Source organism: Dendrobates tinctorius, unplaced genomic scaffold (genome assembly GCF_039654945.1).
Source record: "Dendrobates tinctorius isolate UK_male_01 unplaced genomic scaffold, ASM3965494v1 ptg000302l, whole genome shotgun sequence".
In the NCBI taxonomy this organism is placed as follows: Eukaryota; Metazoa; Chordata; class Amphibia; order Anura; family Dendrobatidae; genus Dendrobates; species Dendrobates tinctorius.
In genome coordinates this window covers 2283146-2310355 of record NW_027361969.1, presented here as the reverse complement: position 1 = coordinate 2310355, position 27210 = coordinate 2283146, and positions in this window count along the sequence as shown.

Sequence of the window (27210 nt, the reverse complement as noted above, 5' to 3'; positions counted from 1 at the left end):
AATTCAAAACATTCATTATTCAATAGGGCCCATTAGCAAAAAGCAGCTGTTTGAATGAACAATCACAGTTCTTGGTAGAATCGTGCAGGATTGAAATTTTTGATGCTTTCCTACTCCTCTCAACTCCCAAACAAGTTTCTAAAAGGATGAGTTTGCAACTACTTTACTTTTGGAGAAAATTCAAAACATTCATTATTCAATAGGGCCCAAAAGCAAAAAGCAGGGGTTTGAATGGATACTCACATTTCTTGGTAGAATCATGCAGGATTGAAATTTTTGACGTTTTTCTACTTCTCTCATGAGCCCAAACAATACTCTAGAAGGATGAGTTTGCAACTACTTTACTTTTGGAAAAAATTCAAAACATTCATTATTCAATAGGGTCTAATTGCAAAAAGCAGCGTTTTGAATGAACAATCACAGTTCTTGGTAGAATTGTGCAGGATTGAAATTTTTGATGCTTTTCTACACCTCTCAACAGCCCAAACAAGTTTCTAAACGGATGAGTTTGCAACTACTTTACTTTTGGAGATAATTCAAAACATTCATTATTCAATAGGGCCCAATAGCAAAAAGCAAGGGTTTAAATGGACACTCACATTTCTTGGTAGAATCGTGCAGGACTGAAATTTTTGATGCTTTTCTACACCTCTCAACAGCCCAAACAAGGTTCTAAAATGATGAGTTTGCAACTAGTTTACTTTTTGAGAAAATGCAAAACATTCATTATTCAATAGGGCCAAAAAGCAGGGGTTGGAATGGATACTCACATTTCTTGGTAGAATCGTGCAGGATTGAAATTTTTGACGTTTTTCTACTTCTCTCATGAGCCCAAACAAGACTCTAGAAGGATGAGTTTGCAACTACTTTACTTTTGGAGAAAATTCAAAACATTTATTATTCAATAGGGTCTAATAGCAAAAAGCAGCTTTTTGAATGAACAATCACAGTTCTTGGTAGAATCGAGCAGGATTGACATTTTTGATGCTTTTCTACTCCTCTCAACGACCCAAACAATTTTCTAAAAGGATGAGTTTGCAACTACTTAACTTTTGGAGATAATTCAAAACATTCATTATTCAATAGGGCCCAATAGCAAAAACACTCACATTTCTTGGTAGAATCATGCAGGATTGAAATTTTTGATGTTTTTCTACTCTTCTCATGAGCCCAAACAAGACTCTAAAAGGATGAGTTTGCAACTACTTTACTGTTGCAGAAAATTCAAAACATTCATTATTCAATAGTGCCCAATAGCAAAAAGCAGTGGTTTGAATGAACACAAATTTCTTGGTATAATCATGCAGGATTGAAATTTTTAATGTTTTTCTACTCCTCTCGTGAGCCCAAACAAGACTCTTGAAGGACGAGATTGCAACTACTTTACTTTTGGAGAAAATTCAAAACATTCATTATTCAATAGGGTCTCATAGCAAAAAGCAGCGTTTTGAATGAACAATCACAGTTCTTGGTAGAATCGTGCAGGATTGAAATTTTTGATGCTTTTCTACACCTCTCAACAGCCCAAACAAGTGTCTAAAAGGATGAGTTTGCAACTACTTTACTTTTGGAAAGAATTCAAAACATTCATTATTCAATAGGGCCCAATAGCAAAAAGCAAGGGTGTGAATGGATACTCACATTTCTTGGTAGAATTGTGCAGGATTGAAATTTTTGACGTTTTTCTACTTCTCTCATGAGCCCAAACAAGACTCTAGAAGGATGAGTTTGCAACTACTTTACTTTTGGAGAAAATTCAAAACATTTATTATTCAATAGGGTCTAATAGCAAAAAGCAGCGTTTTGAATGAACAATCACAGTTCTTCGTAGAATCGTGCAGGATTGAAATTTTTGATGCTTTTCTACTCCTCTCAAGAGCCCAAACAATTTTCTAAAAGGATGAGTTTGCAACTACTTTACTTTTGGATAAAAAAATCAAAACATTCATTATTCAATAGGGCCCAATAGCAAAAAGCATGGGTTTGAATGGACACTCACATCTCTTGGTAGAATCGTGCAGGATTGAAATTTTTGACGTTTTTCTCCTTCTAACATGAGCCCAAACTAGACTTTAGAAGGATGAGTTTGCAACTACTTTACTTTTGGAGAAAATTCAAAACATTCATTATTCAATAGGGTCTAATAGCAAAAAGCAGCGTTTTGAATTAACAATCACAGTTCTTCGTAGAATCGTGCAGGATTGAAATTTTTGATGCTTTTCTACTCCTCTCAAGAGCCCAAACAATTTTCTAAAAGGATGAGTTTGCAACTACTTTACTTTTGGATAAAAAAATCAAAACATTCATTATTCAATAGGGCCCAATAGCAAAAAGCATGGGTTTGAATGGACACTCACATCTCTTGGTAGAATCGTGCAGGATTGAAATTTTTGACGTTTTTCTCCTTCTAACATGAGCCCAAACTAGACTTTAGAAGGATGAGTTTGCAACTACTTTACTTTTGGAGAAAATTCAAAACATTCATTATTCAATAGGGTCTAATAGCAAAAAGCAGCGTTTTGAATTAACAATCAGAGTTCTTGGTAGAATCATGCAGGATTGAAATTTTTGATGTTTTTCTACTCCTCTCATGAGCCCAAACAAGACTCTAAAAGGATGAGTTTGCAACTTCTTTACTGTTGCAGAAAATTCAAAACATTCATTATTTAATAGGGCCCAATAGCAAAAAGCAGTGGTTTGAATGAACACACATTTCTTGATATAATCATGCAGGATTGAAATTTTTAACATTTTTCTACTCCTCTCATAAGCCCAAAATAGACTCTAGAAGGATGAGATTGCAACTACTTTACTTTTGGAGAAAATTCAAAACATTCATTATTCAATAGGGTCTAATAGCAATAAGCAGCATTTTGAATGAACAATCACAGTTCCTAGTACAATCATGCAGGATTGAAATTTTTGATGCTTTTCTACTTCTCTCAGCAGCCCAAACAAGTTTCTAAAAGGATGAGTTTGCAACTACTTAACTTTTGGAGAAAATTCAAAACATTCATTATTCAGTAGGTCCCAATAGCAAAAGCAGCGGTTTGAATGAACACTCACATTTCTTGGTAGAATTGTGCAGGATTGAAATTTTTGATGTTTATCTACTCCTCTCAACAGCGCAGACAAGACTCTAGAAGGATGAGTTTGCAACTACTTTACCTTTGGAGAAAATTCAAAACACTCATTTTTCAATATGGACCAATAGCAAAAATCAGGTTTTGAATGAAGAATCACATTTCTTGGTAGAATCATGCAGGATTGAAATTTTTGATGTTTTTTTACTCCTCTCAACAGCCCAAACAAGTTTCTAAAAGGATGAGTTTGCAACTACTTTACTTTTGGAGAAAATTCAAAACATTCATTATTCAATAGGGCCCAAACTATCAAAAACCAGCGGTTTGAATGAACACACATTTCTTGGTAGAATTGTGCAAGACTGAAATTTTTTATGTTTTTCTACTCCTCTCATGAGCCCAAACAAGTCTCTAAAAGCATGAGTTTGCAACTACTTTACTTTTGGAGAAAATTCAAAACATTCATTATTCAATAGAGCCCAATAGCAAAAATCAGGTTTTGAATGAAGAATCACATTTCTTGGTAGAATCATGCAGGATTGAAATTTTTGATGTTTTTTTACTCCTCTCAACAGCCCAAACAAGTTTCTAAAAGGATGATTTTGCAACTACTTTACTTTTGGAGAAAATTCAAAACATTCATTATTCAATAGGGCCCAAACTATCAAAAACCAGCGGTTTGAATGAACACACATTTCTTGGTAGAATCGTGCAAGACTGAAATTTTTGATGTTTTTCTACTCCTCTCATGAGCCCAAACAAGTCTCTAAAAGCATGAGTTTGCAACTACTTTACTTTTGGAGAAAATTCAAAACATTCATTATTCAATAGAGCCCAATAGCAAAAATCAGGTTTTGAATGAAGAATCACATTTCTTGGTAGAATCATGCAGGATTGAAATTTTTGATGGTTTTTTACTCCTCTCAACAGCCCAAACAAGTTTCTAAAAGGATGAGTTTGCAACTACTTTACTTTTGGAGAAAATTCAAAACATTCATTATTCAATAGGGCCCAAACTATCAAAAACCAGCGGTTTGAATGAACACACATTTCTTGGTAGAATCGTGCAAGACTGAAATTTTTGATGTTTTTCTACTCCTCTCATGAGCCCAAACAAGTCTCTAAAAGCATGAGTTTGCGGGGGTGTGGCCTGGAGCTCGATGGAGGAGGACGCTTGAGCTCAGAGCTCCCATGAAGCCTATCTACAAAGCGACATAATTGCTTAAGAAGACTCTTATTCATCAGAAGACCTGTGGAACTGGATTCTTATCTTTCCTGTGAACATTTTGACACCTCCCTGGAAGAAATCCGCTGTATACTTAAGGAATTACAGCCCTTTGAAGTGAGCTGTGAGGAGAGAGCAGCTGGTGACTCAGCAGGTTTCCCCTGTACTTAGCCGCGGGAACCGCCATTGTTTACATCAGAGGTGTGAACTGGAGGAGATCCTGTGTGACAGCTGCTGAGCCCCTGATCTGACGCTGAAGTAGCCTCGGTGTTCCTGAGTCGATAGAGGTCCGCTGTCGACGCTGTTGGATACCGGGCTCTGCGCAGCTTGCCGCCGCTCAGCTGCAGAGGAGTAAAGGAGCTGGCGGTGCTGGAGAGTGACGTGGCGGGAGTTGGCAGGCACGAAGCCGCAAGGAAGAGGCTGTCATCAAAGAAAGTAGAGGTGGCTCTGGTCCTTCTTGGGTGCCTCGGCTGAAGCTGTCACTGACTGAGTGTTGCATTGGTGAGTGCGGAGAAGAAGGGGAGCGCCGCATCTGATTTTAAAACTGTTTGGCGGGAGAGCTGCTGGAGCTTAGCGGCGGTCTAGGAGGAGAAGCCCACTGCTGGGGATATCTTTAACAGAAAGAATTTGGAATTGCCCACCCTTTTTCTGTGCTGATCGGAGGTCATTGCCTGGAGATCGGGCTCTGCGCAGCTTGCCGCCGCTCAGCTGCAGAGGAGTAGAGGAGCTGGCGGTGCTGGAGATTGTCGCTGCGGGAGCTGGCGGGCACGAAGCTGCAAGGAAGAAGCTGTCATCAAAGAGGGTGGAGGTGGATCTGGTCCTTATTGGGTGCCTCGGCTGAGGCTGTCATTGACTGATTGTCACATCGAGTTCGACCCTTTAACACACTAAGGGGCTTAGAGATGGCTACATTTATACAAGAAGAAGCAGAGGAGATTTGGTGAAATTTGACTTTGGTTTTGGTGGTCACTTGATTACTATCCAACGGTGACCTGAAGGAAGGAGCATCGTTGACCCCTACTACTTGGAGAATATTACACTCGTTGGGTGAGATGGAATCTGTTGCTCTCTGAACTTATTGTTAGTCTCTTGGGGATGGTGAAATCTTAATTATTTGTAAATTGGAATAGGGATAGTAATATAGGGGAGAGTATCTGAATATTGTTATATCAATAAGACTGTTTGTGTATTGCTGAAGTGCATCCTTGAGTTAGATGAGACTTACATGGAGATTGTCTCTTGTGCCTTGTTTTGATGACATATTAAAGCATTAGAAGAAGATATTTAAGGGAATAACTAATCTATACATTCCTAGACGGGAAGATATAGAGCTTATACTGTCTTATTCTGAATCCTACTGATTGTATGCTCTTCTCTTCTCTGTCTATAACATTTAAGGCACCTGAGGTTATATAGGTAGTGTTTGGACAGGAGTGTATGAGGTGCTGTTGTTTTATATAAGCCTACATTACGGAGGACAAGACGTCTCTATTGCTTTGTTGAATTATTATCAAAATTGAAGGGGTTACATTACTACTCTATTTAAGTCTTTATTCTTATCTTAGTTTGCGATTTACAAACCCTGCTGAAACTGTAATAAAGTTCAACTTAATTACAATAATAATAAAACAGGGGTGGCATATACAGGAACATTTAAGGGTATAGCGCATTTCCTTTACTCTTGTTTCGGTATACTCTAATTATGGCATCTAATTTGAAATCTAAATTGCCTACTAGTAAAAACCAGAAATCCACAGGCTCTTCCAATCAAAGAACATACACTGAATCTGTTAATCTATTAAGTCCAATTAAATCTAGATCCCCCCTAAAGAGGGAAGAAATTACCTCAACTAAGAATATGCCTAACAGTTCTTCTATTAAGGCTACTCATAAAGATTCAGGTCACAAAGATACTTCTACCGATCCTTGTCCCTTATCTTTTACATCTTCCCAGGTACTTGATAATAAAGGGGCCTCAAAACTCTTTTTACAGGATGAAGAAAGTAAAATGGATTTATCTAAATTCAATAAGAGAAGAGCCCCAGATAGTCAATCTGTTAGACCAGACCCAGCATATTTGGATTCTGACACTTCATTTGAGGATTACTCTCCAAATGACACCCCAGTGAAGCAACCCTCTAAAAGAGGTTGTCCAGAGATTTCCTCTGTTGAATCTTCGAATCCCCATAATTTTGACTTTAAAACTTTGTTGAAATCTGATAGACAAGTTACTGAGGGTTCGCTCGCTGGTTTCCTTATATCCTTCCAGGAATCTTTCAGTGCAATTAATACGTCTATTAAAGCGGGTTTTGATTCTCATAGGAGGGATATTCAGGAGATCAGTGATAAATTCTCCCAAAGATTTGAATTGAATGAGAAAAGACTCTCAAAGGTTGAAAATAGGACAGATGATTTAGTACAGCAAAATTCAAACTTGAAAGCTGAACTCTTATCCGTTAGGTCCAAATTAACGGACTTGGAGGATCGGAGTAGACGAAATAATGTCAAGATCAGGGGGATACCTGAAAGTGTAATACAGAAAGACCTTTCAGATTATACTAAAGCTACACTTAAAAAGGCTTTGCCGTCCTTAACTGATCTACAATTGATAATTGATAGAATTCACCGCCTGCCCCGTCCAAAGAATGTATCTATGGATAAACCGAGAGACACGATACTTCACTTTCACTTTTTTGAAACTAAAGAATTGATATTAAGATATATTAGAGAGAAAGGCTCTCTCCCTCCCCCTAATGATCATTTAAAATTCTTCTCTGATTTTTCAAAGTCAACTATGGAAGCTAGGAAATCGTTTAATCAAGCTACTAATGCTCTTAGGGAAATGGGGATTCCTTATAGGTGGGGCTTCCCAACAAAGTTACTTGTGTCACATAGGGGTAAAATTGTCCCTTTCTTCACTCCAAAGGAGGCTTTAGATTTTATACACTTTCTAGATGAAGATCCTTCTAGAAAAGATACCGGTTGATTATGGATATATCTCTCATTGGTCTTTGTATTATTTACATTTGACATTTGACAAAGTACTTAATGGCTTCATGGGTTCTCACCACTTTGGCTTTTTTTTACAAAAGTCCCCAACAAAGGAGATTATCACGTTCGGTGATTGACCTCCAGGAGGACTCTTTAAGTTTGTTTATTTGTTTGGTATAGTTTATCTATAGTTTTTTTTTTTTTTTTTTTTTGTTGTTGCTGTTTCATTTGCTTTTCTAGATATATACATTTTATTGAATTCAGTTTAAAAAGAGTAAGCAATCCTAAATAATACAAGATAATTTTCTCTAATTAATAGGAAAGAGATTATCATGAGAATTAAAATCCTTTCACACAATGTCAAAGGACTGAATAGTCCCCATAAGCGCTATATAACTTGGAAAGAAATAAAGCGGCTTCAAGCAGATGTCTCTTGTTTACAAGAGGTCAAACTAATAAAAGATATACATCCAACCTTTCAGCATAAAGATTTTCCATACATTTTCAAATCTCTCAATAATAATAAAAAAAGTGCGGGAGTTATAACTATTATAAATAAGAATATTCCCTTCCAATTAATTGAAGAACATCCCGATACCCAGGGAAGATTTCACATCCTCATATGTAAGTTAAATTTTAACCTTTGTACGATCGTGAACATATATGCCCCGAATAATGGTCAAATCACTTTTTTTAATAAACTAATGCAGAAGATTGACGAAGTTAAAAAAGGTGACCTCATGTTAATAGGGGACTTCAATCTAGTTCCTGATAGAGAAATTGACTCATCATCTTCTGCTACTTCTAAATCAGGCCGATCTCTGAAAAATTGGATACAACAAAATGAGATGTATGACATTTTCAGATGTCTTAATACCACCTCTAGAGAATTCACATATTACTCAGATATATATAAAACTTCTTCCAGAATAGACTTATTTCTAATTAATGTCTTTTCTATCACAAAATTCAAGAAAATTGAAATTCTTGAGAAGTCTTTTTCTGACCATGCTCCCGTGATGGCAATATTTGAATTAGGCCCTCCAGTAGCAAACACTTTTCTTTGGAAGGTTAATCCTACTCTGTTACGCACCCCAAAGTATAGAAATATAATTACTGAAACTATTGATAATTATTTTAAAGAAAACTCTTCAGATAATATTGATCCCTTCACATTATGGAATGCCCACAAGGCGGTCTTGAGAGGATGTCTCATCCAACTCTCCACGAGATACAAAAAAGAAAAAAGACAAAAAATTGCTGACCTCCAGAACCAAATTGCTTTAAAAGGAAAACAACAAAATTCCCTCTCTGCTCCATCTCATAATATCCATCTTGATATCCTGAAATTGAGACAGGAGTTAAGATTCAAAATTATTTCCGAGTATGATTCCATTGTTAGAGCATCAAAATATAATCTTTATGCTTCACTTAACAAACCCACCAAATATATGACAAATAAACTTAAACAAGCTCGCGTAAGTAGAAGGATTGTTAAGATCAAATCCCTCTCAGGAGAAATGAAACAACACCCCTCTGATATTACCGAAATATTTGCGGACTATTTTGAAACCCTCTATAATCTCAAAAAAGACCCCTTAGTTCATACTCCTAATCAAAAAGAGATTGACCTTTTTCTTTCTAAATTGACCCTTCCCCAACTAGATAATTTGGACCTAACTCTTTTAAATCAACCGTTTACTGTAGAAGAAATTGCCAAAACGATTGACAAACTTAAATTTAACAAATCCCCTGGCCCAGATGGGTTCACAAACGAATATTTCAAGTTTTTCTCCAACACTCTATCCCCGCACCTAAAATCTCTTTTTGATCACGCTTCCAGTATTGGATCGTTCCCCAAAGAAATGACGGAAGCAACTATCATTTTGATCCCCAAAGACACTAGAAACCCAGAAGAAGTTAAAAACTATCGTCCGATCTCTTTAATCAATACTGACATTAAAGTATATTCGAAAATTTTAGCGGATCGATTAAAGAATCTTTTACCTGGTCTTGTTAAAAATGATCAAGTAGGGTTTGTTTCTGGAAGACAAGTAACAGACGGTACCAGAAGAATTTTGAGTTTGTTTAACATAGCTAGTTTTAACAATCTCCCTTCATTATTTATCTCGTTGGATGCCCAAAAAGCCTTTGATAGGGTGAATTGGGATTATCTTAAAGCTACTTTACTAAAGTTTGGTTTTGACAATCGCTTTATAACATCTATATTTGCACTATACTCTAATACTAATGCTAAAACCTATACTAATAATCACCTTTCTAGGAACTTCAACATCACTAATGGAACAAGACAGGGCTGCCCCCTTTTGCCCCTTTTATTTGCCTTGGCAGTTGAGCCCTTGGCGGAAACAATCAGACAATGTACTGCCATTTCGGGTTTTAAAACAAAAAACTATCACCACAAATTAACTTTATTTGCTGATGATCTTATGTTATCAATCACTGATCCGGCTAATTCATTTAATGCTTTAATCACCATTCTAGATGAATTCTCTAGGGTCTCATATTTTAAAATAAATCCCCAAAAATCTAAACTAATACATTTTAATTTAAGTCCCTCTGATATTGAAGCCTTTAAAAAATTATCCGAATTTTACTGGGAAGACATCGAAATAGATTACTTGGGGATAATTTTTCCCAAAGATTTGAAACTCATTGTTTCTAGGAATATGGAACATCTTAGCAAGAAAATCTTAAAAGACCTTTCTGGTTATAATAATTGTGACCTATCCCTGATGGGAAGAACCTTGGTAATAAAAACATATATTTTACCTAAAATTCTTTTCGTACTCAGGAATTTACCTCTTACGATTCCCACTTTTCTTTTATTTAAAATTCAAAAAGCAATTAATCTCTTTATCTGGAAAGGGAAGAAACTCAGAGTAGCTGCTAAAATTTTATATAAGAAAAAGAGTAACGGAGGCCTTGCACTCCCCAACATTCAAATCTATTATCAAGCTTCTCTTATTCTTCAGAGTCAACAGTGGTTTTCTACAAAAACACCTCCCGCTTGGTTGGACCTTGAGCTAGAACAATACGGGACTAGTTCAATATCAGATTTTTTCTTTAAAGATCTGTTTTCTTCTTCGATCATTACTCATCAACATCCTGTTGTAAATTCTATACTGACTATGTGGAGGAGTTTCACAAAATTAAAGAAAGGTGATGACAGGAAAGGCATTTTGAAAAAATTTCCATTAAAATTATTATCAAAAATATATAATTGTCCAGTTCTGGAGGAGTGGTACAGCTTTAAAATTAATACGGTAGGGGATTTATGGGACGGACAAGATTTTTTACCTTTTAATGAAATTTCAAATAAATTTCATGTCCCATTTACATACTTTACCTCTTATCTAATTTTTAAAGATCTTCTGCGGAAATTTTTGACTAGTAGAGCTTTGAATTCGAATATTGTGGCCTCCATGTTTTCAAATGTTGCTCTTAAGTCGACTTGGAGTCTTAAAAACATTTATTCTCACCTTAATGATGACAACGAACTTATTAAAAATGTATACATTCAAAGATGGGAAAGGGACTTTAACATAAAATTTGATGAAGACCAATGGGAGAGGGCCATAAAGTTTTCAAATGCATCTACTGTTTCTGCGACCTTACAGGAGTCTTTCTTTAAAATTTTAATTAGATGGCATTACACTCCGATTAGGTTAGCTCATATAGATAATAAATATTCTCCTCTATGTTGGAGGAATTGTGGTTTACCGGGTAACCTGTATCACATTTTCTGGAGCTGCCCTAAATTGAAGAGCTTGTGGAAAGAAATTACGAATCATATAAATACTCTCTCTGACAACGCAGTGAAGGTTACCCCACAAATGGCAATACTCTCTTTGGGCACTGAAGAAATAAATCCTGTTATTCGATTTGTAATGATACACACTTTCTTAGTGACCAAAAACACTATAGCTTTCTGGTGGCTTAAAACTGATTTACCTTCTTTTGCTGAAATTTTAGCCAAACTACGGATTCATAATTCTATGGAGAGAAGATTTGCCTTTATTAATGGTACCCTCCATAAATATCACACTAAATGGGATGTTTGGAATTTGAAGTTTTCTTAATTTAATTTATGTTATCTAACACTCTACTGTAAACTCAATATGACAATGTTGGTTCCTTTTCGAGAGGATTGCATTCAAGCGATGTATTATATTTGTTTCTTATGTACATTACTTGTATTAAACAATTTTATTTAATGTGTGATGTAACACGTAGAGTAGAGTTCTCTACTTTTTACTTGGTCCATTTACCCTTTCCCTTTATACTTGAAACTTTAATAAAAATATTTAAACAAAAAAAAGCATGAGTTTGCAACTACTTTACTTTTGGAGAAAATTCAAAACATTCATTATTCAATAGAGCCCAATAGCAAAAATCAGGTTTTGAATGAAGAATCACATTTCTTGGTAGAATCATGCAGGATTGAAATTTTTGATGTTTTTTTACTCCTCTCAACAGCCCAAACAAGTTTCTAAAAGGATGAGTTTGCAACTACTTTACTTTTGGAGAAAATTCAAAACATTCATTATTCATTAGGGCCCAAACTATCAAAAACCAGCGGTTTGAATGAACACACATTTCTTGGTAGAATCGTGCAAGACTGAAATTTTTGATGTTTTTCTAATCCTCTCATGAGCCCAAACAAGTCTCTAAAAGCATGAGTTTGCAACTACTTTACTTTTGGAGAAAATTCAAAACATTCATTATTCAATAGAGCCCAATAGCAAAAATCAGGTTTTGAATGAAGAATCACATTTCTTGGTAGAATCATGCAGGATTGAAATTTTTGATGTTTTTTTACTCCTCTCAACAGCCCAAACAAGTTTCTAAAAGGATGAGTTGGCAACTACTTTACTTTTGGAGAAAATTCAAAACATTCATTATTCAATAGGGCCCAAACTATCAAAAACCAGCGGTTTGAATGAACACACATTTCTTGGTAGAATCGTGCAAGACTGAAATTTTTGATGTTTTTCTACTCCTCTCATGAGCCCAAACAAGTCTCTAAAAGCATGAGTTTGCAACTACTTTACTTTTGGAGAAAATTCAAAACATTCATTATTCAATAGAGCCCAATAGCAAAAATCAGGTTTTGAATGAAGAATCACATTTCTTGGTAGAATCATGCAGGATTGAAATTTTTGATGTTTTTTTACTCCTCTCAACAGCCCAAACAAGTTTCTAAAAGGATGAGTTTGCAACTACTTTACTTTTGGAGAAAATTCAAAACATTCATTATTCAATAGGGCCCAAACTATCAAAAACCAGCGGTTTGAATGAACACACATTTCTTGGTAGAATCGTGCAAGACTGAAATTTTTGTTGTTTTTCTACTCCTCTCATGAGCCCAAACAAGTCTCTAAAAGCATGAGTTTGCAACTACTTTACTTTTGGAGAAAATTCAAAACATTCATTATTCAATAGAGCCCAATAGCAAAAATCAGGTTTTGAATGAAGAATCACATTTCTTGGTAGAATCATGCAGGATTGAAATTTTTGATGGTTTTTTACTCCTCTCAACAGCCCAAACAAGATTCTAAAAGGATGAGTTTGCAACTACTTTACTTTTGGAGAAAATTCAAAACATTCATTATTCAATAGGGCCCAAAATATCAAAAACCAGCGGTTTGAATGAACACACATTTCTTGGTAGAATCGTGCAAGACTGAAATTTTTGATGTTTTTCTACTCCTCTCATGAGCCCAAACAAGTGTCTAAAAGCATGAGTTTGCAACTACTTTACTTTTGGAGAAAATTCAAAACATTCATTATTCAATAGAGCCCAATAGCAAAAATCAGGTTTTGAATGAAGAATCACATTTCTTGGTAGAATCATGCAGGATTGAAATTTTTGATGTTTTTTTACTCCTCTCAACAGCCCAAACAAGTTTCTAAAAGGATGAGTTTGCAACTACTTTACTTTTGGAGAAAATTCAAAACATTCATTATTCAATAGGGCCCAAACTATCAAAAACCAGCCGTTTGAATGAACACACATTTCTTGGTAGAATCATGCAGGACTGAAATTTTTGATGTTTTTCTACTCCTCTCATGAGCCCAAACAAGTCTCTAAAAGCATGAGTTTACAACTACTTTACTTTTGGAGAAAATTCAAAACATTCATTATTCAATAGAGCCCAATAGCAAAAATCAGGTTTTGAATGAAGAATCACATTTCTTGGTAGAATCATGCAGGATTGAAATTTTTGAGGGTTTTTTACTCCTCTCAACAGCCCAAACAAGTTTCTAAAAGGATGAGTTTGCAACTACTTTACTTTTGGAGAAAATTCAAAACATTCATTATTCAATAGGGCCCAAACTATCAAAAACCAGCGGTTTGAATGAACACACATTTCTTGGTAGAATCGTGCAAGACTGAAATTTTTGATGTTTTTCTACTCCTCTCATGAGCCCAAACAAGTCTCTAAAAGCATGAGTTTGCAACTACTTTACTTTTGGAGAAAATTCAAAACATTCATTATTCAATAGAGCCCAATAGCAAAAATCAGGTTTTGAATGAAGAATCACATTTCTTGGTAGAATCATGCAGGATTGAAATTTTTGATGTATTTTTACTCCTCTCAACAGCCCAAACAAGTTTCTAAAAGGATGAGTTTGCAACTACTTTACTTTTGGAGAAAATTCAAAACATTCATTATTCAATAGGGCCCAAACTATCAAAAACCAGCGGTTTGAATGAACACACATTTCTTGGTAGAATCGTGCAAGACTGAAATTTTTGATGTTTTTCTACTCCTCTCATGAGCCCAAACAAGTCTCTAAAAGCATGAGTTTGCAACTACTTTACTTTTGGAGAAAATTCAAAACATTCATTATTCTATAGAGCCCAATAGCAAAAATCAGGTTTTGAATGAAGAATCACATTTCTTGGTAGAATCATGCAGGATTGAAATTTTTGATGGTTTTTTACTCCTCTCAACAGCCCAAACAAGTTACTAAAAGGATGAGTTTGCAACTACTTTACTTTTGGAGAAAATTCAAAACATTCATTATTCAATAGGGCCCAAACTATCAAAAACCAGCGGTTTGAATGAACACACATTTCTTGGTAGAATCGTGCAAGACTGAAATTTTTGATGTTTTTCTACTCTCATGAGCCCAAACAAGTCTCTAAAAGCATGAGTTTGCAACTACTTTACTTTTGGAGAAAATTCAAAACATTCATTATTCAATAGAGCCCAATAGCAAAAATCAGGTTTTGAATGAAGATTCACATTTCTTGGTAGAATCATGCAGGATTGAAATTTTTGATGGTTTTTTACTCCTCTCAACAGCCCAAACAAGTTTCTAAAAGGATGAGTTTGCAACTACTTTACTTTTGGAGAAAATTCAAAACATTCATTATTCAATAGGGCCCAAAATATCAAAAACCAGCGGTTTGAATGAACACACATTTCTTGGTAGAATCATGCAGGACTGAAATTTTTGATGTTTTTCTACTCCTCTCATGAGCCCAAACAAGTCTCTAAAAGCATGAGTTTGCAACTACTTTACTTTTGGAGAAAATTCAAAACATTCATTATTCAATAGAGCCCAATAGCAAAAATCAGGTTTTGAATGAAGAATCACATTTCTTGATAGAATCATGCAGGATTGAAATTTTTGATGGTTTTTTACTCCTCTCAACAGCCCAAACAAGTTTCTAAAAGGATGAGTTTGCAACTACTTTACTTTTGGAGAAAATTCAAAACATTCATTATTCAATAGGGCCCAAACTATCAAAAACCAGCGGTTTGAATGAACACACATTTCTTGGTAGAATCGTGCAAGACTGAAATTTTTGATGTTTTTCTACTCCTCTCATGAGCCCAAACAAGTCTCTAAAAGCATGAGTTTGCAACTACTTTACTTTTGGAGAAAATTCAAAACATTCATTATTCAATAGAGCCCAATAGCAAAAATCAGGTTTTGAATGAAGAATCACATTTCTTGGTAGAATCATGCAGGATTGAAATTTTTGAGGGTTTTTTACTCCTCTCAACAGCCCAAACAAGTTTCTAAAAGGATGAGTTGGCAACTACTTTACTTTTGGAGAAAATTCAAAACATTCATTATTCAATAGGGCCCAAACTATCAAAAACCAGCGGTTTGAATGAACACACATTTCTTGGTAGAATCGTGCAAGACTGAAATTTTTGATGTTTTTCTACTCCTCTCATGAGCCCAAACAAGTCTCTAAAAGCATGAGTTTGCAACTACTTTACTTTTGGAGAAAATTCAAAACATTCATTATTCAATAGAGCCCAATAGCAAAAATCAGGTTTTGAATGAAGAATCACATTTCTTGGTAGAATCATGCAGGATTGAAATTTTTGATGTTTTTTTACTCCTCTTAACAGCCCAAACAAGTTTCTAAAAGGATGAGTTTGCAACTACTTTACTTTTGGAGAAAATTCAAAACATTCATTATTCAATAGTGCCCAAACTATCAAAATCCAGCTGTTTGAATGAACACACATTTCTTGGTAGAATCTTGCAAGACTGAAATTTTTGATGTTTTTCTACTCCTCTCATGAGCCCAAACAAGTCTCTAAAAGCATGAGTTTGCAACTACTTTACTTTTGGAGAAAATTCATAACATTCATTATTCAATAGAGCCCAATAGCAAAAATCAGGTTTTGAATGAAGAATCACATTTCTTGGTAGAATCATGCAGGATTGAAATTTTTGATGTTTTTTTACTCCTCTCAACAGCCCAAACAAGTTTCTAAAAGGATGAGTTTGCAACTACTTTACTTTTGGAGAAAATTCAAAACATTCATTATTCAATAGGGCCCAAAATATCAAAAAACAGCGGTTTGAATGAACATACATTTCTTGGTAGAATCATGCAGGACTGAAATTTTTGATGTTTTTCTACTCCTCTCATGAGCCCAAACAAGTCTCTAAAAGCATGAGTTTGCAACTACTTTACTTTTGGAGAAAATTCAAAACATTCATTATTCAATAGAGCCCAATAGCAAAAATCAGGTTTTGAATGAAGAATCACATTTCTTGGTAGAATCATGCAGGATTGAAATTTTTGATGGTTTTTTACTCCTCTCAACAGCCCAAACAAGTTTCTAAAAGGATGAGTTTGCAACTACTTTACTTTTGGAGAAAATTCAAAACATTCATTATTCAATAGGGCCCAAACTATCAAAAACCAGCGGTTTGAATGAACACACATTTCTTGGTAGAATCGTGCAAGACTGAAATTTTTGATGTTTTTCTACTCCTCTCATGAGCCCAAACAAGTCTCTAAAAGCATGAGTTTGCAACTACTTTACTTTTGGAGAAAATTCAAAACATTCATTATTCAATAGAGCCCAATAGCAAAAATCAGGTTTTGAATGAAGAATCACATTTCTTGGTAGAATCATGCAGGATTGAAATTTATGAGGGTTTTTTACTCCTCTCAACAGCCCAAACAAGTTTCTAAAAGGATGAGTTTGCAACTACTTTACTTTTGGAGAAAATTCAAAACATTCATTATTCAATAGAGCCCAATAGCAAAAATCAGGTTTTGAATGAAGAATCACATTTCTTGGTAGAATCATGCAGGATTGAAATTTATGAGGGTTTTTTACTCCTCTCAACAGCCCAAACAAGTCTCTAAAAGCATGAGTTTGCAACTACTTTACTTTTGGAGAAAATTCAAAACATTCATTATTCAATAGAGCCCAATAGCAAAAATCAGGTTTTGAATGAAGAATCACATTTCTTGGTAGAATCATGCAGGATTGAAATTTTTGAGGGTTTTTTACTCCTCTCAACAGCCCAAACAAGTTTCTAAAAGGATGAGTTTGCAACTACTTTACTTTTGGAGAAAATTCAAAACATTCATTATTCAATAGGGCCCAAAATATAAAAAACCAGCGGTTTGAATGAACACACATTTCTTGGTAGAATCATGCAGGACTGAAATTTTTGATGTTTTTCTACTCCTCTCATGAGTCCAAACAAGTCTCTAAAAGCATGAGTTTGCAACTACTTTACTTTTGGAGAAAATTCAAAACATTCATTATTCAATAGAGCCCAATAGCAAAAATCAGGTTTTGAATGAAGAATCACATTTCTTGGTAGAATCATGCAGGATTGAAATTTTTGATGTTTTTTTACTCCTCTCAACAGCCCAAACAAGTTTCTAAAAGGATGAGTTTGCAACTACTTTACTTTTGGAGAAAATTCAAAACATTCATTATTCAGTAGGGCCCAAACTATCAAAAACCAGCGGTTTGAATGAACACACATTTCTTGGTAGAATCGTGCAAGACTGAAATTTTTGATGTTTTTCTACTCCTCTCATGAGCCCAAACAAGTCTCTAAAAGCATGAGTTTGCAAGTACTTTACTTTTGGAGAAAATTCAAAACATTCATTATTCAATAGAGCCCAATAGCAAAAATCAGGTTTTGAATGAAGAATCACATTTCTTGGTAGAATCATGCAGGATTGAAATTTTTGATGGTTTTTTACTCCTCTCAGCAGCCCAAACAAGTTTCTAAAAGGATGAGTTTGCAACTACTTTACTTTTGGAGAAAATTCAAAACATTCATTATTCAATAGGGCCCAAAATATCAAAAACCAGCGGTTTGAATGAACACACATTTCTTGGTAGAATCATGCAGGACTGAAATTTTTGATGTTTTTCTACTCCTCTCATGAGCCCAAACAAGTCTCTAAAAGCATGAGTTTGCAACTACTTTACTTTTGGAGAAAATTCAAAACATTCATTATTCAATAGAGCCCAATAGCAAAAATCAGGTTTTGAATGAAGAATCACATTTCTTGGTAGAATCATGCAGGATTGAAATTTTTGATGGTTTTTTACTCCTCTCAACAGCCCAAACAAGTTTCTAAAAGGATGAGTTTGCAACTACTTTACTTTTGGAGAAAATTCAAAACATTCATTATTCAATAGGGCCCAAAATATCAAAAACCAGGGGTTTGAATGAACACACATTTCTTGGTAGAATCATGCAGGACTGAAATTTTTGATGTTTTTCTACTCCTCTCATGAGCCCAAACAAGTCTCTAAAAGCATGAGTTTGCAACTACTTTACTTTTGGAGAAAATTCAAAACATTCATTATTCAATAGAGCCCAATAGCAAAAATCAGGTTTTGAATGAAGAATCAAATTTCTTGGTAGAATCATGCAGGATTGAAATTTTTGAGGGTTTTTTACTCCTCTCAACAGCCCAAACAAGTTTCTAAAAGGATGAGTTTGCAACTACTTTACTTTTGGAGAAAATTCAAAACATTCATTATTCAATAGGGCCCAAACTATCAAAAACCAGCGGTTTGAATGAACACACATTTCTTGGTAGAATCGTGCAAGACTGAAATTTTTGATGTTTTTCTACTCCTCTCATGAGCCCAAACAAGTCTCTAAAAGCATGAGTTTGCAACTACTTTACTTTTGGAGAAAATTCAAAACATTCATTATTCAATAGAGCCCAATAGCAAAAATCAGGTTTTGAATGAAGAATCACATTTCTTGGTAGAATCATGCAGGATTGAAATTTTTGATGTTTTTTTACTCCTCTCAACAGCCCAAACAAGTTTCTAAAAGGATGAGTTTGCAACTACTTTACTTTTGGAGAAAATTCAAAACATTCATTATTCAATAGGGCCCAAAATATCAAAAACCAGGGGTTTGAATGAACACACATTTCTTGGTAGAATCATGCAGGACTGAAATTTTTGATGTTTTTCTACTCCTCTCATGAGCCCAAACAAGTCTCTAAAAGCATGAGTTTGCAACTACTTTACTTTTGGAGAAAATTCAAAACATTCATTATTCAATAGAGCCCAATAGCAAAAATCAGGTTTTGAATGAAGAATCACATTTCTTGGTAGAATCATGCAGGATTGAAATTTTTGATGGTTTTTTACTCCTCTCAACAGCCCAAACAAGTTTCTAAAATGATGAGTTTGCAACTACTTTACTTTTGGAGAAAATTCAAAACATTCATTATTCAATAGGGCCCAAACTATCAAAAACCAGCGGTTTGAATGAACACACATTTCTTGGTAGAATCGTGCAAGACTGAAATTTTTGATGTTTTTCTACTCCTCTCATGAGCCCAAACAAGTCTCTAAAAGCATAAGTTTGCAACTACTTTACTTTTGGAGAAAATTCAAAACATTCATTATTCAATAGAGCCCAATAGCAAAAATCAGGTTTTGAATGAAGAATCACATTTCTTGGTAGAATCATGCAGGATTGAAATTTATGAGGGTTTTTTACTCCTCTCAACAGCCCAAACAAGTTTCTAAAAGGATGAGTTTGCAACTACTTTACTTTTGGAGAAAATTCAAAACATTCATTATTCAATAGGGCCCAAAATATCAAAAACCAGCGGTTTGAATGAACACACATTTCTTGGTAGAATCGTGCAAGACTGAAATTTTTGATGTTTTTCTACTCCTCTCATGAGCCCAAACAAGTGTCTAAAAGCATGAGTTTGCAACTACTTTACTTTTGGAGAAAATTCAAAACATTCATTATTCAATAGAGCCCAATAGCAAAAATCAGGTTTTGAATGAAGAATCACATTTCTTGGTAGAATCATGCAGGATTGAAATTTTTGAGGGTTTTTTACTCCTCTCAACAGCCCAAACAAGTTTCTAAAAGGATGAGTTTGCAACTACTTTACTTTTGGAGAAAATTCAAAACATTCATTATTCAATAGGGCCCAAACTATCAAAAACCAGCGGTTTGAATGAACACACATTTCTTGGTAGAATCGTGCAAGACTGAAATTTTTGATGTTTTTCTACTCCTCTCATGAGCCCAAACAAGTCTCTAAAAGCATGAGTTTGCAACTACTTTACTTTTGGAGAAAATTCAAAACATTCATTATTCAATAGAGCCCAATAGCAAAAATCAGGTTTTGAATGAAGAATCACATTTCTTGGTAGAATCATGCAGGATTGAAATTTTTGATGTTTTTTTACTCCTCTCAACAGCCCAAACAAGTTTCTAAAAGGATGAGTTTGCAACTACTTTACTTTTGGAGAAAATGCAAAACATTCATTATTCAATAGGGCCAAAAAGCAGGGGTTTGAATGGATACTCACATTTCTTGTTAGAATCGTGCAGGATTGAAATTTTTGACGTTTTTCTACTTCTCTCATGAGCCCAAACAAGACTCTAGAAGGATGAGTTTGCAACTACTTTACTTTTGGAGAAAATTCAAAACATTTATTATTCAATAGGGCCCAATAGCAAAAAGCAGCTGTTTGAATGAACACACATTTCTTGATATAATCATGGAGAATTTAAATTTTTAACGTTTTTCTACTCCTGTCATGAGCCCAAACAATACTCTAGAAGGATGAGATTGCAACTACTTTACTTTTGGAGAAAATTCAAAACATTCATTATTCAATAGGGTCTAATAGCAAAAAGCAGCATTTTGAATGAACAATCACAGTTCCTGGTAGAATCATGCAGGATTGAAATTTTTGATGCTTTTCTACTCCTCTCAACAGCCCAAACAAGTTTCTAAAAGGATGAGTTTGCAACTACTTAAGTTTTGGAGAAAATTCAAAACATTCATTATTCGGTAGGTCCCAATAGCAAAAAGCAGCGGTTTGAATGAACACTCACATTTCTTGGTAGAATTGTGCAGGATTGAAATTTTTGATGTTTTTCTACTCCTCTCAACAACGCAAATAAGACTCTAGAAGGATGAGTTTGCAACTACTTTACCTTTGAAGAAAATTCAAAACATTCATTTTTCAATATGGACCAATAGCAAAAAGCAGCGGTTTGAATGAACAATCACAGTTCTTGGTAGAATCGTGCAGGATTGAAATTTTTGACGTTTTTCTACTCCTCTCATGAGCCCAAACAATACTCTAGAAGGATGAGTTTGCAACTTCTTTACTTTTGGAGAAAATTCAAAACATTCATTATTCAATAGGGCCCAATAGCAAAAAGCAAGGGTTTAAATGGACACTCACATTTCTTGGTAGAATCGTGCAGGACTGAAATTATTGATGCTTTTCTACTCCTCTCAACAGCCCAAACAAGTTTCTAAAAGGATGAGTTTGCAACTACTTTACTTTTGGAGAAAATTCAAAACATTCATTATTAAAGAGGGCCCAATAGCAAAAAGCAGCTGTTTGAATGAACACTAACATCTCTTGGTAGAATCGTTCAGGATTGAAATTTTTGATGTTTTTCTACTCCTCTCATGAGCCCAAATAAAACTCTAAAAGGATGAGTTTGCAACTGCTTTACTTTTGGAGAAAATTCAAAACACTCATTATTGAATAGGGTCTCATAGCAAAAAGCAACGTTTTGAATGAACAATCACAGTTCTTGGTAGAATCGTGCAGGATTGAAATTTTTGATGCTTTTCTACACCTCTCAACAGCCCAAACAAGTGTCTAAAAGGATGAGTTTGCAACTACTTTACTTTTGGAAAGAATTCAAAACATTCATTATTCAATAGGGCCCAATAGCAAAAAGCAAGGGTGTGAATGGACACTCACATTTCTTGGTAGAATCGTGCAGGATTGAAATTTTTGACGTTTTTCTACTTCTCTCAGGAGCCCAAACAAGACGCTAGAAGGCTGCGTTTGCAACTACTTTACTTTTGGGGAAAATTCAAAATATTAATTATTCAATAGGGACCAATAGCAAAAACACTCGCATTTCTTGGTAGAATCATGCAGGATTTAAGTTTTTGATGTTTTTCTACTCTCATGAGCCCAAACAAGACTCTGAAAGGATGAGTTTGCAACTACTTTACTTTTGGAGATAATTCAAAACATTCATTATTCAATAGGGCCCAATAGCAAAAAGCAAGGGTTTAAATGGACACTCACATTTCTTGGTAGAATCGTGCAGGACTGAAATTTTTGATGCTTTTCTACTCCTCTCAACAGCCCAAACAAGTTTCTAAAATGATGAGTTTGCAACTACTTTACTTTTGGAGAAAATGCAAAACATTCATTATTCAATAGGGCCAAAAAGCAGGGGTTTGAATGGATACTCACATTTCTTGTTAGAATCGTGCAGGATTGAAATTTTTGACGTTTTTCTACTTCTCTCATGAGCCCAAACAAGACTCTAGAAGGATGAGTTTGCAACTACTTTACTTTTGGAGAAAATTCAAAACATTTATTATTCAATAGGGTCTAATAGCAAAAAGCAGCGTTTTGAATGAACAATCACAGTTCTTGGTAGAATCGAGCAGGATTGACATTTTTGATGCTTTCTACTCCTCTCAACGACCCAAACAATTTTCTAAAAGGATGAGTTTGCAACTACTTAACTTTTGGAGATAATTCAAAACATTCATTATTCAATAGGGCCCAATAGCAAAAACACTCACATTTCTTGGTAGAATCATGCAGGATTGAAATTTTTGATGTTTTTCTACTCTTCTCATGAGCCCAAACAAGACTCTAAAAGGATGAGTTTGCAACTACTTTACTGTTGCAGAAAATTCAAAACATTCATTATTCAATAGGGCCCAATAGCAAAAAGCAGTGGTTTGAATGAACACAAATTTCTTGGTATAATCATGCAGGATTGAAATTTTTAATGTTTTTCTACTCCTCTCATGAGCCCAAACAAGACTCTAGAAGGATGAGATTGCAACTACTTTACTTTTGGAGAAAATTCAAAACATTCATTATTCAATAGGGCCCAATAGCAAAAAGCAAGGGTTTAAATGGACACTCACATTTCTTGGTAGAATCGTGCAGGACTGAAATTTTTGATGCTTTTCTACTCCTCTCAACAGCTCAAACAAGTTTCTAAAAGGATGAGTTTGCAACTACTTTACTTTTGGTGAAAATTCAAAACATTCATTATTAAATAGGGCCCAATAGCAAAAAGCAGCTGTTTGAATGAACACTAACATCTCTTGGTAGAATCGTTCAGGATTGAAATTTTTGATGTTTTTCTACTCCTCTCATGAGCCCAAACAAGACTCTAAAAGGATGAGTTTGCAACTGCTTTACTTTTGGAGAAAATTCAAAACATTCATTATTCAATAGGGTCTCATAGCAAAAAGCAGCGTTTTGAATGAACACTCACATTTCTTGGTAGAATTGTGCAGGATTGAAATTTTTGATGTTTTTCTACTCCTCTCAACAGCGCAAACAAGACTCTAGAAGGATGAGTTTGCAACTACTTTACCTTTGGAGAAAATTCAAAACATTCATTTTTCAATATGGACCAATAGCAAAAAGCAGCGGTTTGAATGAACAATCACAGTTCTTGGTAGAATCATGCAGGATTGAAATTTTTGACATTTTTCTACTCCTCTCATGAGCCCAAACAATACTCTAGAAGGATGAGTTTGCAACTTCTTTACTTTTGGAGAAAATTCAAAACATTCATTATTCAATAGGGCCCAATAGCAAAAAGCAAGGGTTTAAATGGACACTCACATTTCTTGGTAGAATCGTGCAGGACTGAAATTATTGATGCTTTTCTACTCCTCTCAACAGCCCAAACAAGTTTCTAAAAGGATGAGTTTGCAACTACTTTACTTTTGGAGAAAATTCAAAACATTCATTATTAAATAGGGCCCAATAGCAAAAAGCAGCTGTTTGAATGAACACTAACATCTCTTGGTAGAATCATTCAGGATTGAAATTTTTGATGTTTTTCTACTCCTCTCATGAGCCCAAATAAAACTCTAAAAGGATGAGTTTGCAACTGCTTTACTTTTGGAGAAAATTCAAAACACTCATTATTCAATAGGGACCAATAGCAAAAACACTCGCATTTCTTGGTAGAATCATGCAGGATTGAAATTTTTGATGTTTTTCTACTCCTCTCATGAGCCCAAACAAGACGCTAGAAGGCTGCGTTTGCAACTACTTTACTTTTGGGGAAAATTCAAAATATTCATTATTCAATAGGGACCAATAGCAAAAACACTCGCATTTCTTGGTAGAATCATGCAGGATTTAAGTTTTTGATGTTTTTCTACTCTCATGAGCCCAAACAAGACTCTAAAAGGATGAGCTTGCAACTACTTTACTTTTGCAGAAAATTCAAAACATTCATTATTCAATAGGGCCCATTAGCAAAAAGCAGCTGTTTGAATGAACAATCACAGTTCTTGGTAGAATCGTGCAGGATTGAAATTTTTGATGCTTTCCTACTCCTCTCAACTCCCAAACAAGTTTCTAAAAGGATGAGTTTGCAACTACTTTACTTTTGGAGAAAATTCAAAACATTCATTATTCAATAGGGCCCAAAAGCAAAAAGCAGGGGTTTGAATGGATACTCACATTTCTTGGTAGAATCATGCAGGATTGAAATTTTTGACGTTTTTCTACTTCTCTCATGAGCCCAAACAATACTCTAGAAGGATGAGTTTGCAACTACTTTACTTTTGGAAAAAATTCAAAACATTCATTATTCAATAGGGTCTAATTGCAAAAAGCAGCGTTTTGAATGAACAATCACAGTTCTTGGTAGAATTGTGCAGGATTGAAATTTTTGATGCTTTTCTACACCTCTCAACAGCCCAAACAAGTTTCTAAACGGATGAGTTTGCAACTACTTTACTTTTGGAGATAATTCAAAACATTCATTATTCAATAGGGCCCAATAGCAAAAAGCAAGGGTTTAAATGGACACTCACATTTCTTGGTAGAATCGTGCAGGACTGAAATTTTTGATGCTTTTCTACACCTCTCAACAGCCCAAACAAGGTTCTAAAATGATGAGTTTGCAACTAGTTTACTTTTGGAGAAAATGCAAAACATTCATTATTCAATAGGGCCAAAAAGCAGGGGTTGGAATGGATACTCACATTTCTTGGTAGAATCGTGCAGGATTGAAATTTTTGACGTTTTTCTACTTCTCTCATGAGCCCAAACAAGACTCTAGAAGGATGAGTTTGCAACTACTTTACTTTTGGAGAAAATTCAAAACATTTATTATTCAATAGGGTCTAATAGCAAAAAGCAGCTTTTTGAATGAACAATCACAGTTCTTGGTAGAATCGAGCAGGATTGACATTTTTGATGCTTTTCTACTCCTCTCAACGACCCAAACAATTTTCTAAAAGGATGAGTTTGCAACTACTTAACTTTTGGAGATAATTCAAAACATTCATTATTCAATAGGGCCCAATAGCAAAAACACTCACATTTCTTGGTAGAATCATGCAGGATTGAAATTTTTGATGTTTTTCTACTCTTCTCATGAGCCCAAACAAGACTCTAAAAGGATGAGTTTGCAACTACTTTACTGTTGCAGAAAATTCAAAACATTCATTATTCAATAGTGCCCAATAGCAAAAAGCAGTGGTTTGAATGAACACAAATTTCTTGGTATAATCATGCAGGATTGAAATTTTTAATGTTTTTCTACTCCTCTCGTGAGCCCAAACAAGACTCTTGAAGGACGAGATTGCAACTACTTTACTTTTGGAGAAAATTCAAAACATTCATTATTCAATAGGGTCTCATAGCAAAAAGCAGCGTTTTGAATGAACAATCACAGTTCTTGGTAGAATCGTGCAGGATTGAAATTTTTGATGCTTTTCTACACCTCTCAACAGCCCAAACAAGTGTCTAAAAGGATGAGTTTGCAACTACTTTACTTTTGGAAAGAATTCAAAACATTCATTATTCAATAGGGCCCAATAGCAAAAAGCAAGGGTGTGAATGGATACTCACATTTCTTGGTAGAATTGTGCAGGATTGAAATTTTTGACGTTTTTCTACTTCTCTCATGAGCCCAAACAAGACTCTAGAAGGATGAGTTTGCAACTACTTTACTTTTGGAGAAAATTCAAAACATTTATTATTCAATAGGGTCTAATAGCAAAAAGCAGCGTTTTGAATGAACAATCACAGTTCTTCGTAGAATCGTGCAGGATTGAAATTTTTGATGCTTTTCTACTCCTCTCAAGAGCCCAAACAATTTTCTAAAAGGATGAGTTTGCAACTACTTTACTTTTGGATAAAAAAATCAAAACATTCATTATTCAATAGGGCCCAATAGCAAAAAGCATGGGTTTGAATGGACACTCACATCTCTTGGTAGAATCGTGCAGGATTGAAATTTTTGACGTTTTTCTCCTTCTAACATGAGCCCAAACTAGACTTTAGAAGGATGAGTTTGCAACTACTTTACTTTTGGAGAAAATTCAAAACATTCATTATTCAATAGGGTCTAATAGCAAAAAGCAGCGTTTTGAATTAACAATCACAGTTCTTCGTAGAATCGTGCAGGATTGAAATTTTTGATGCTTTTCTACTCCTCTCAAGAGCCCAAACAATTTTCTAAAAGGATGAGTTTGCAACTACTTTACTTTTGGATAAAAAAATCAAAACATTCATTATTCAATAGGGCCCAATAGCAAAAAGCATGGGTTTGAATGGACACTCACATCTCTTGGTAGAATCGTGCAGGATTGAAATTTTTGACGTTTTTCTCCTTCTAACATGAGCCCAAACTAGACTTTAGAAGGATGAGTTTGCAACTACTTTACTTTTGGAGAAAATTCAAAACATTCATTATTCAATAGGGTCTAATAGCAAAAAGCAGCGTTTTGAATTAACAATCAGAGTTCTTGGTAGAATCATGCAGGATTGAAATTTTTGATGTTTTTCTACTCCTCTCATGAGCCCAAACAAGACTCTAAAAGGATGAGTTTGCAACTTCTTTACTGTTGCAGAAAATTCAAAACATTCATTATTTAATAGGGCCCAATAGCAAAAAGCAGTGGTTTGAATGAACACACATTTCTTGATATAATCATGCAGGATTGAAATTTTTAACATTTTTCTACTCCTCTCATAAGCCCAAAATAGACTCTAGAAGGATGAGATTGCAACTACTTTACTTTTGGAGAAAATTCAAAACATTCATTAT